The sequence below is a fragment of the Triticum dicoccoides genome, chromosome 4A, assembly GCF_002162155.2.
Source record: "Triticum dicoccoides isolate Atlit2015 ecotype Zavitan chromosome 4A, WEW_v2.0, whole genome shotgun sequence".
NCBI lineage: Eukaryota > Viridiplantae > Streptophyta > Magnoliopsida > Poales > Poaceae > Triticum > Triticum dicoccoides.
The window spans coordinates 534,337,990-534,350,623 of NC_041386.1; positions in this window are offsets into that span (position 1 = coordinate 534,337,990).

Below are 12,634 nucleotides of genomic sequence, written 5' to 3' on the forward strand. Positions count from 1 at the left end.
TATATAGGAAGTCCAGTTTCGGCCACCGGCTAGAGTTTCGGGGTCACCGGTATTGGACCGGGACCACTGGAAGGGTCCCGGGGGTCCACCGGGTGGGGCCACCTGTCCCGGAGGGCCCCATGGGCTGAAGTGACGTGGGAACCAGCCCCTAGTGGGCTGGTGCGCCACCCTTGGGCCTCCCTTGCGCCTAGGGTTGGAAACCCTAAAGGGGTGGGGGCGCCTCCACCTGGCTTGGGGGCCAAGCCACCCCCTAGGCCGCCGCCCATCCCATTAGATGGGATCTCTAGGGGCCGGCGCCCCCCCAGGGCCCCTATATATAGTGGAGGGGTGGGAGGGCAGCAGGACCCAAGCCCTGGCGCCTCCCTCCCTCCCGTGACACCTCTTCCTTCCCGCTTGCGCTTGGCGAAGCCGTGCCGGGATCCCGCTACTTCCACCACCACACCGTCGTGCTGCTGGATCTCCTTCAACTTCTCCTCCCCCCTTGCTGGATCAAGAAGGAGGAGACATCTCCGCTCCGTACGTGTGTTGAACGCGGAGGTGCCGCCCGTTCAGCGCTAGGATCATCGATGATTTGGATCACAACAAGTATGACTCCATCAACCCCGTTGTCTTGAACTCTTCCGCTTAGCGATCCACAAGGGTATGTAGATGCACTCCTCTCCCTCTCGTTGCTAGACAACTCCATAGATTGATCTTGGTGATGCGTAGAAAATTTTAAATTTCTGCTACGATCCCCAACACACGTATCATTTAGATGACTTGAGGGATGTCTATCTAAGTGGGAGTTCTTAAGTAATTTGATTAATTGAACTTTAATTTACCATGAGCTTAGTCCTGATAGTATTTGCAAATTATGTTGTAGATTAATAGCGCGCGTTGTAGCTCCCCTATGTTTTTAATGTGTTCCTAGAGAAAACTAAGTTGAAAGATGATAGTAGCAATGATGCGGACTGGGTCCGTGATCTGAGGATTATCCTCATTGCTACACAGAAGAATTATGTCCTTGATGCACCACTAGGTGACAGAACTATTGCAGGAGCAGATGCAGACATTATGAACGTTTGGCTAGCTCGATATCATAACTACTTAATAGTTTAGTGCGCCATGCTTTACGGCTTAGAACCGGGACTTCAAAAACGTTTTGAACGCCACGGAGCATATGAGATGTTCCGAGAGCTGAAAATTGGTATTTCAGACTCATGCCCGTGTCAGGAGGTATGAGACCTCTGACAAGTACTTTGCCTACAAGATGTAGGAGAATAGCTCAGCCAGTGAGCATGTGCTCAGAATGTCTGGGTGCTACAATCGCTTGAATCAAGTGGGAGTTAATCTTCCAGATAAGATAGTGATTGACAGGGTTCTCTTGTCACTATCACCAAGCTACTAGAACTTCGTGATGAACTATAATATGCAAGGGATGACGAAAACAATTCCTGCGCTCTTCGCGATGCTAAAATCGGCAAATGTAGAAATCAAGAAAGAGTATCAAGTGTTGATGGTTAAACAAGACCACTAGTTTCAAGAAAAAGGACAAGGGAAAGAAACAGAACTTCAAGAAGAATGGCAAGCAAGTTGCCACTCCCGTGAAGAAGCCCAAAGCTATATCCAAGACTGAAACTGAGTGCTTCTAATGCAAAGGGAATGGTAACTGGAAGCAGAACTGCCCCAAACATTTGGCGGACAAGAAGGATGGCAAAGTGAACAAAGGTATATTTGATATCTAGATTCTTGATGTGTACCTTACTAGTGTTCGTAGTAGCCCCTGGGTATTTGATACTAGTTCAGTGGCTAAGATTAGTAACTCGAAACAGGAGTTGCAGAATGAACAGTGACAAATTAAGGGTGAGTTGGCGATGTGTGTTGGAAGTGATTCCAAGGTTGATAAGATCACCATCGCACACTCCCTCTACCTTCGGGATTAGTGTTGAACCTAAATAAATGTTATTTGGTGTTTGCATTGAGCATGAATATGATTGGGTCATCTTTATTGCAATTCGGTTATTCATTTAAGTGAGAGAATAATTGTTGTTCTGTTTACATGAATAAAACCTTTTATGGTAATACACCCAATGTGAATGGTCTGTTGAATCTCAATCATAGTAATGCACATATTCATAATATTGATGCCAAAAGATGCAAAGTTGACAATGATAGTGCAACATACTTGTGGCACTGCCGTTTAGGTCATATTGGTGTAAAGCGCATGAAGAAACTCCATGCAGATGGACTTTTGGAATCACTTGATTATGAATCATTTGATACTTGTGATTCATGCCTAATGGGTAAGATGACCAAAACTCTGTTCTCCGGAACAATGGAGCGAGCCAATGACTTATTGGAAATAATACATACCGATGTATGTGGTCCGATAAGTGATGAGGCTCGCGGCGGGTATCGTTATTTTCTTACCTTCACAGATGATTTGAGAAGATGTGGGTATATCAACTTAATGAAACACAAGTCTGAAATGTTTGAAAAGTTCAAAGAGTTTTAGAGTGAAGTGGAGAATCATCGTAATAAGAAAATATAGGTTCTACGATCTGATCGTGGAGGCGAATATTTGAGTTACGAGTTTGACCTTCATTTAAAATAATGTGGAATAGTTTCACAACTCACGCCACCTGGAACACCACGGCGTAATGGTGTGTCCGAACATCGTAACCGTACTTTATTAGATATGGTGCGATCTATGATGTCTCTTATCGATTTACCACTATCTTTTTGGGATAATGCATTAGAGATAGCTGCATTCACGTTAAATAGGGCACCGTCTAAATCCATTGAGACGACACTGTATGAACTGTGGTTGGCAAGAAACCTAATCTGTCGCTTCTTAAAAGTTTGGGGATGTGACGCTTATGTCAAAAAGGCTTCAGCCTGATAAGCTCGAACCCGAAGCTAAGAAGTGCGTCTTCATAGGGTACCCTAAGGAAACCATCGGGTACACCTTCTACCACAGATCCGAAGGCAAGATCTTTGTTGCTAAGAAGGGATGCTTTATAGAGAAGGAGTTTCTCTCAAAAGAAGTGAGTGGGAGAAAAGTAGAACTTGAAGAGGTAATTATACCTTCTCTTAATTTGGAAAGTAGCACATCAGGGAAATCAGTTCCCGTGATGCCTACACCAACTAGAGAGGAAGCTAATGATGATGATCATGAAACTTCAGATCAAGTTACTACTGGACCTCGTAGGTTGAACTGAGCACATTCCACACCAGAGTGGTACGGTAATCCTGTCCTGGAAGTCATGTTACTAGACCATGACAAACCTATGAACTATGAAGAAGCAATGATGAGCCCAGATTCCGACAGATGGCTTGAGGCCATGAAATTTCAGATAGGATCCATGTATGAGAACAAAGTATGGACTTTGGTTGACTTGCCCGATGATCGGCGAGCCATAGAGAATAAATGGATCTTCAAGAAGAAGACTGACGCTGATGGTAATGTTACTGTCTACAAAACTCTACTTGTCACGAAAGGTTTTCGACATGTTCAAGGAGTTGACTACGATGAGACTTTCTCACCCGTAGCGATGCTTAAGTCTGTTCGAATCATGTTAGCAATTGCCACATTTTATGATTATCAAATCTTGCAAATGGACGTGAAAATTGCATTCCTTAATGGATTTCTTAAAGAAGACTTGTACATGATGCAACCGAAAGGTTTTGTCGATCCTAAAGGTGCTAACAAAGTGTGCAAGCTCCGGCGATCCATCTATGGACTGGTGCAAGCATCTCGGAGTTGGAATATACGCTTTGATGAGGTGATCAAAGCATATGGTTTTATACGGACTTTTGGAGAAGCTTGTATTTACAAGAAAGTGAGTGGGAGTTCTATAGCATTTCTAATATTATATGTGGATGACATATTGTTGATTGGAAATGATATATAATTTCTGGATAGCATAAAAGGATACTTGAATAAAAGTTTTCAATGAAAGACCTTGGTGAAGCTGCTTACATATTGGGCATCAAGGTCTATAGAGATAGATCAAGAAGCTTGATAAGACTTTCGATGAGTACATACCTTGACAAGATTTTGAAGGAGTTCAAAATGGATCAGTCAAACAAGGAGTTCTTGCTTGTATTGTAAGGTGTCAAGTTGAGTAAAGACTCAAAACCCGACCACGACAAAAGATAAAGAGAGAATGAAAGTCATTCCCTATGCCTCAGCCATAGGTTCTATAAAGTATCCCATGTTGTGTACCAGACATATTGTGTACCTTGCCATGAGTTTGGCAAGGGGGGTACAATAGTGATCCAGGAGTAGATCACTAGACAGCGGTCAAAATTATCCATAGAAGACTAAGGAAATATTTCTCGGTTATGGAGGTGATAAAGAGTTTGTCGTAAAGAGCTACATGGATGCAAGCTTTTACACCGATCCACATGACTCTGAGACTCAATCTAGATATGTATTGAAAGTGGGAGCAATTAGCTAGAGTAGCTCTATGCAGAGCATTGTAGACATAGAAATTCGCGAAATACATACGGATCTGAATGTGGCAGACCCGTTGACTAAACTTCTCTCACAAGCAAAACATGATCACACCTTAGTACTCTTTGGGTGTTAATTAAATGGTGATGTGAGCTAGATTGTTGACTCTAGTAAACCCTTTGGGTGTTGGTCACAAGGTGATGTGAACTATTGGTGTTAAATCACATGGCGATGTGAACTAGATTATTGACTCTAGTGCAAGTGGGAGATTGAAGGAAATATGCCCTAGAGGCAATAATAAAGTTGTTATTTTATACTTCCTTATATCATGATAAATGTTTATTATTCATGCTAGAATTGTATTAACTAGAAACTTGATACATGTGTGGATACATAGACAAAACACCGTGTCCCTAGTAAGCCTCTACTAGACTAGCTCGTTAATCAAAGATGGTCAAGTTTCCTAACCATAGACATGTGTTGTCATTTGATGAACGGGATTACATCATTATGAGAATGATGTGATGGACAATACCCATCCGTTAGCTTAGCATATTGATCGTTTAGTTTTATTGCTATTGATTTCTTCATGTCAAATACATATTCCTTCGACTATGAGATTATGCAACTCCCGGATACCGAAGGAATACCTTGTGTTCTATCAAACATCACAAAGTAACTGGGTGATTATAAATATGCTCTACAAGTATCTGTGAAGGTGTCTATTGGGTTGGCATAGATCGAGATTAGGATTTGTCACTTCGAGTATCAGAGAGGTATGTCCGGTCCTCTCGGTAGTGCACATCATAAGAAGCCTTCCAAGCAAAGTGACTAATGAGTTAGTTACAAGATGATGCATTATGGAATGAGTAAAGAGACTTGCTGCTAACGAGATTGAACTAAGTATGAAGACACCGATGATCGAATCTCAGGCAAGTAACATACCGATTGACAAAATGAATTACGTATGTTGTCATAACGGTTCGATCGATAAAGATCTCCGTAGAATATGTAGGAGCTAATATGAGCATCCAGGTTCCACTATTGATTATTGACCGAAGAGGTGTCTCGGTCATGTCTACATAGTTCTCGAACCCGTAGGGTCCGCACGCTTAACGTTCGATGATGATTTAGTATTATATGAGTTATGTGATTTGGTGACCGAATGTTGTTCGGAGTCCCGGACGACATCATGGATATGACGAGGAGTCTCGAAATGGTCGACATGTAATGATTGATATATAGGATGATGGTATTCGGACACCGAAAGTGTTCTAGAAGGTACCAGGTACTTATTGGGTCACCGAAAGGAGTTTCGGGCACCCCCGGCAAAGATATGGGCCTTATGGGCCAAGTGAGAGAACACACCAGCCCTGGTGCGCCCCTATAGAGGCCAGCCCTATGAGGGGGAGAAGGAAAGAGGGGAGGGCAAGGAAAGTGTGGATTAGGATTCCTACTTCCTTCCCTCTCCCCCCTCTTTTCTTCCACATGGTTATATATGGCAGGGGGCGCACGGCTTGGGAGGGACTCCAAGTAGTATTCCTCCTACTTAGGTGCCTCCTATGGATGCTCCTCCCTCCCTACCACCTATATATATGAGGAGGGGGCGCCTAGCACACAACATACAATTGCCTAGCCGTGTGCGGCGCCCCCTCCACAGTTTACACCCTCGATCATATCTTCGTAGTGCTTAGACGAGGCCCTGCGTGGATCACTTCACCATCACTGTTACCATGCCGTTCTGCTGACGGAACTCATCTACTACCTCGACGTCTTGCTGGATCAAGAAGGCATCGGACGTCACCGAGCTGAGCGCGTGCAGAACTCGGAGGTGTCGTGCATTCGGTACTTGATCGGTCAGAGCTAGAAGAAGTTTGACTACATCAACCGCATTGTCAAACGCTTCCGCTTATGGTCTACAAGGGTACATAGACACACTCTCCCCCTCGTTGCTATGAATCTTCTAGATAGATCTTGCGTGAGCATAGGAATTTTCTTGAAATTGCATGTTACGTTTCCCAACACTCAGGCGGGTGCCCGGAATGGACCGAGATAAAGAAGAACCGGCTGGGTCACCGGTAGTGGCCCTCTTGGGACCCAAGCGGCGATGGCCTCCCATGTTCTACTTTTTGTCGATGATGGCGGCGGGCGCACACGTGATGGCCACCACCTCGGCGACATCCACGTAGCCGACTTCTTTCTCTACCAGCATGGTGCGGTCACATGCATTGGAGACGGCGATGGCTGTGCCGCCATGCTCCCTGCCGTGCTGGCCCGGAAGAACTCGCCACTCCTTCGCGAGCTGGCTTGGAGCAGCATGTTATTGAACCACACGCCGGCTTGGGCAACAACTTGCTCCGTCGGGCTATGTGAGGGAGGTGAAGCAGTGAGTTGCCTCGCTCATATCCGCCGGGCTCAGCAGCTACCTAGCCGGCTTTTATGCCGGAGAACTGCTCTTCCTGCTCGTCGGGTGCCATCGAAAGAGTGGAGAAATGGTGGAAGGAGGAGGAGATGGGGGAGCGGCGGAGTGGTGCGATTCTTGCCCGTCGTCTGGCCTCGTTTAAGTAGAGGGCGGGCGGCAGGAGCTTGCCCGACATTGTGTTTAATGCCGGACCGCTCATGAATGGATGTGTGGACGGAGTAAGTTTCTCAGCTTCCACGCGGGTTTAATGGAGGTGTTTGAATGCTGCGAGGAGGCGTGTTCAGTTGGGTGTGCAGCGAGCGGCGCCCTCGGCCAGCGTGCCGCTTTAATGGAGGAGGTAGCGAGAGGTCACGTTGCCCTTTGCCGCCTTCAATGTGGAGTGGCATGCTCTACAATAGCATGAATGCAGGAAGCTGGCAACGAGCGGGAAGAGCGCGTGGGAGGGTGGAGGGGTTTTTTGTTGGGCGAGGGCGGTCAGAAGCGGGTGTGACAGCGGTCCAGACTCCCACAAACCTCCCCCATGTTTGTCTCTGGTTTGCGGGAGAAAATGTGTCCGAACCATGCCACGGACCGATACATGACCATGTTGGATGGCTTCCGCAATCCGGACTAATGTGGGAGGTTTGCGGGTCGGCGTTGGAGATGCCCTAAGAGACCATATCTATGCTCTGAAAAAAAGCTGAGATACGGAAAATATACTTTCCCCATAAATAATTGATTACCCTAGGAACGACAAACATGTGCTCCCAATCTAAACACTTATATATTTCTTTACAGAGGGGGTACAAAGCAAAAGCATAATCATTCTGTCCACATAATAAGGGAAAGGAGTTGGTTGTTAGAAGTATAATCATGTTTGAGGTAGAGATAAGAATGCAATAGAATAGTTTACTATGACTTGTCTTGTACTCCAAATCTACCTCCCCATGTACTTCTACTTCTATATATACCCCATATGAGGGTCAAATCAGCAGAACATACAACATAAACATTAGCGATCCTACAATTTCTACATGGTATTAAAGTGGTTAGTATCACAACACCGATCCTAGGTTCCCCCACCACTTTCGCAGCGTGCCACCCCAGGGAGATTAATCTTCTTTCCCAGGGACGCAACACTCAATCAATCAAGGATTCGATTGATTCCTTAGATTATATCAATTTCTTAGATCAGATCAATTCCAAGTTCTAAAATTCGACTAGATTGATTTCTTTTGGCCACCAGTAAATCCCTCAACACTTAAAATACAATGAAAATCAGTGCAAAGATCATCATCCAAAACTCCATCGACTCCTACGGGTGTCGAGCCATCAAAGATGCAGTTGATGATGATGCAGCGGAGAAGACGGCGAGAGCACAAAACTTTAAATTTAGCCACAACTGTCTGCTTCACTTCCGCTCGGGCTGAGGGCGATGTTAGAAGTATAATTGTGTTTAAGGTAGTGATAAGGATGTAGAGATAGAATATGTTAAACGTACTATGACTTATCTTGTACTCCAAGTCTACCCCACCATATACTTTTATATATACTGCATATGAGGGTCAAATCAATAGAACATACAACATAAACATTAGCCATCCTAAAATTTCTATAAGGTAGGCTGAATAACGTACGTGTTCACACTTCACACCCATCAATTAACCAGAGAATTCACGAAGCACGAGATATGCATTCAATCCTCCGTGCATTGCTAGAAATCTTCTGTTAGGCCTTTCTAAATGGAGTGGTTGATTGCTTAGTATCCGCTTATGCTCCATGGATGCCCATGTGAGAAAAATCAGCGGCTCAACAATGTAAGAGTTTCTTATATGTTTCCTTAATTCTAAGTGAAATCTAGAAACTATTTTGTTACAGGAAATCCACAAACTTTTTGTGCGTCTAAGATTGCATATATCAACCCTGCTTAAAAAATCTACCAAAAAGGTCGCGCTGCTGCCGCTGCAAAGGGGCGGGTAGGGATCCGGTCTTGCTCGGCCTCCGTTTATAGTGGCCCATGGGCGGGAGGTTGCACAGGTCAAGGAATTTGCGAACGGTGGCCGGGGTCCTCCCCGAGGGCAGTGGGGTGATGACGGGTTCAATGCATACGGAGATGGCCAACGTCGGGGCTCCTCGCCGACGGGCAGCAGACACGGCTATGCTTGGCAAAGTGATGGCTCGTCTGATCGTCCATTCTATGGTCCTCCGAGAGACTATGTGGAGGGTGTGTCGGGCCCGGATTACAGGCAGCACGAAGGCTATCGGGGCTTCCGCGGAGGTAGGGGGTAGCCGACGACCTCCACAACATCGCCAACGGCAGCCTCCACCACCGGTTTCTATGGACAGTGAGAACCCCGTGGAGCCGGTGGCCTCTTAGGGGACTGTTGATGTTGCATAGCCACCGGTTTTGACGGGTCAGGTCATGGCATCAGTGACAGCACTTGCAACCGCGAAGGTGCCGGAGGCCGAGCCAATTGCAATAGATAGTGACAAAGTGACAGATAAACCGGATGGAGATAGAGCAGCCAAGTGGGCTCGGATGAAAGAGAAAATGCTTTGCTATCGGTGCGGTGAGCAGGGTCATTTTATTGCTAAATGTACTATAGAGCTTTGTGATAATTGCCTCCAACCAGTGCACGCTTCGGGAGAGTGTCCATAGTTGCGGCAGCCGATGCCGGGGGTCACCATATATGGAGTATGATGCTCTGAACTGATGTTTTTTGAGTCTCCCAGCATGGTTGCTATCCCGGATACGCTGCAGATTTCGACCACGGGGGTGGTCAAAGTGACAAATGGTTTCTTGTCAGAGGCGCAGATCGTGCAAAGGTAGAATGAACTTGTTGCAGGGAATTCTCGTTGGGAGCTTATTAGACTTGAGGATAACCTGTATAAGGTGGATTTTCCATCAACAGAGTTCCTGAAGAAGCTCCTGAGTTTTGGCATGTGTCCAGTGCCTCGCACGAACTGCATACTAGAGTTTGATGAATGGAAGAAAACAGAGCCAATGGGCACATCATTATCTCAGGTCTGGGTATGCTTTTCAGGGGCACCGTCTAAGCCTCTGAATGATGTTCGGGTAGCAGGCAGCCTTGGGATGCTCATTGGTAAGACTGAACATGTGGATATGCCTTTTACTCAAGCACAGGGGGTGGCCAGGCTGCTCGTGAGTGTCGTGGACATGGAGTACACACCGTATGTGGTCAGATGGATGCATGCGGGCATGATATACAACCTGGACATTGAGCTGGAGGATTCTGATATGTTCAAGGAGTTAAATGGAGGGGAAGATGTGGATATGATCGATAAGGACGATGGTACGGGTAACAATGAGAAGCGAGATGAGGACGGATCACGGGACGAGTCTCACATGCTGGGTGGAAAACCCGCACCGTCCGTGCGAGGGAAGGTCGCGCCACCACCTACTTCTACACCCATGAACTTGCTGAGATTTGGTATGCTTGAGTCTTGTTCTGCGCCTCCTCGCCTCTGGAGTGATCGCGTTGAGAGTGATGATATTTCTGAGAGCTTGTTGCCGCCTCTTATTATGACACCTCCTTCTCGAGCTGGCGGCAAGACGGTGAGGTTGAAGGAGGTTTCTGGTTAGGGCCGTGATGTAATAACCCCGCGACAGCCGTTGGGGGACGGGGTGGGGGAAGGTGACGCTGGGTAGGAGGCCCGGGGTCGGTCACCCACATGGATTACTGCATGGCAACCGGGGGGTTCCTCCCGGCATTATAGCTATGGGGCTGGCGAGGGTGGGTGGCGGGCAGGTGGCCCATGACTCACCCGTTTGTAGCCCAGGGCCTCGGTCGACTCCGGAGCTCACTGGCGTGGTTGGACCGGAGGAGGAGGCGCTATGACGAGGTGCAGGGGCGTCCTGTTGGCCTCATCTACTGCACCTGGACTCATGACGATAGACGGTCCTGTGGCGACGGTCCTTTCCTCGCGGGCGTGGACTACTAAGGAGTTGATCACGTTTGGTGGCCACCAGGACCCGGTGTCGGCTGGCAGGCGTGTCAGTAACTAGATCCAGAACCAACCTGACACGGACGACTTCCATCTAGGGCGTGCTATGAGGGCCGCCAAGCTTCGGGACATTGAGTCTACTTCAGGTATGTCAGTCAATAAGCAATGTTCTATTATGCATTTTTCTGAGCATGAGATTATAAGTAAGGTAAATGATATAGGACTCTCACTTGGGTCTAATAGGAAAGAGATTGCTAAATCAGTAAATGATATACTAGACTTAAAGGCTGAGAGAGCGTCTGAGTTGATATGGAATTTAGCAGTTGTTAAATCTATGACGGATAGTGAGATTAGCAATTTTGGTATGTCTGCGCTAGAGAGTTTGTGTGACGGACTAATGCCTACTTCGGAGGCCGAAGATGAGGCAGGTGGTTGGCGTCCGAGGGACGTGCTGACTTGCCTAATTTAGCGTCGTATGCACTTATGACAACTAGTCATGAGGATGGGCGGTTGGTAGTGAGTAACCCAAACATTCCTGGAAGAGGAAGATATATCCAACATCGGCTGTTCACAGAAGTGCGAGAGTCAATCTCAAGAAAAAATTCCATGATGAATAATGAAATGGATTTTCTGGAATAGCAGAGGTCTAGCTGACTTGGCTAAGAAAAGGTTCCTGGCTGAAGCATCCATTGAGGATAAACTGGATTTCATTGCACTTCCTGAGACAGGTAGAGATAACTTTACCTCGCAATTCCTCGGATATTTGACTGCAGGAATAGATTTCGACTGGCATTGTTTGCCCCCTAGGGGAAGATCTGGTGGGATTCTTTTGGGGGTTAAAGTGTGAAACACTAGAAGTGTTAAATGTCATGCGAGGGGATTATGCAGTTACGTTCCGGGTAAGGTCCAAGTTGGATGAATTTTGATGGGCTCTGGTAGCGGTGTATGGCGCAGCCCATACCGAATTTAAGCCTGATTTCTTGGTTGATCTTGTTCGGATCTGCGGGGATGAGAGGCTACCGATTCTAGTGGGAGGATATGCTAATATCATTAGGATGAAAGAAGAGAAGAACAATGATAATTTTGATGGGCCGTGGTCCCTCCTGTTTAATATGATCATTGAGAGTCTTAACCTCTGAGAGATTGAACTCGCGGGTAGGCAGTTCACCTCGGCAAATTCGTTACCCATTCCTACTTACGAGAAGATGCACAGAGTGCTTACAAATATGGAATGGGAACAGAAATACCCACTAGTATCGATTGACGCGATGCAGAGGGCAATCTCAGACCATACACCCTTGTTAGTGGACTCGGGTGAAGCAACACATATTGGTAATAAAAAGATTTTCTCTTTCGAACTAACTTGGTTCGAACGAGAAAATTTTCTAGAAATTGTTGCAAGAGAATGGGCTAAGCCTGTTGCCGGTAGATCCGGTGTAGAGCGTTGGCAGAACAAGATAAGACATCTGAGACAATTTTTGAGGGGTTGGGCCAGAAATGAGAACGGGATATATAAACAAGAAAATGAACGGCTTATCCAGTTGATTCATGATCTCGACTTGAGAGCGGAAACGAATCTGCTGGATGAGATAGAACAGGTCGTAAAGTCCAAAGCTAAGTTGAACCTACGTGCTCTCCTTCGAGAAGAAGAAATTAAGTGGGCATTACGTGCTAAGGTTCTTAAGGTCGTCCAAGGGGATGATAATACTCAGTTTTTCATATGATTGCAAATGGTAAACATAAGAAAAAGAAAATCATCCAGCTTGAGCAACATGAGGGAACAGTGGTGGGACACAAGAATCTCAAAGTATATATATCCAACTATTACA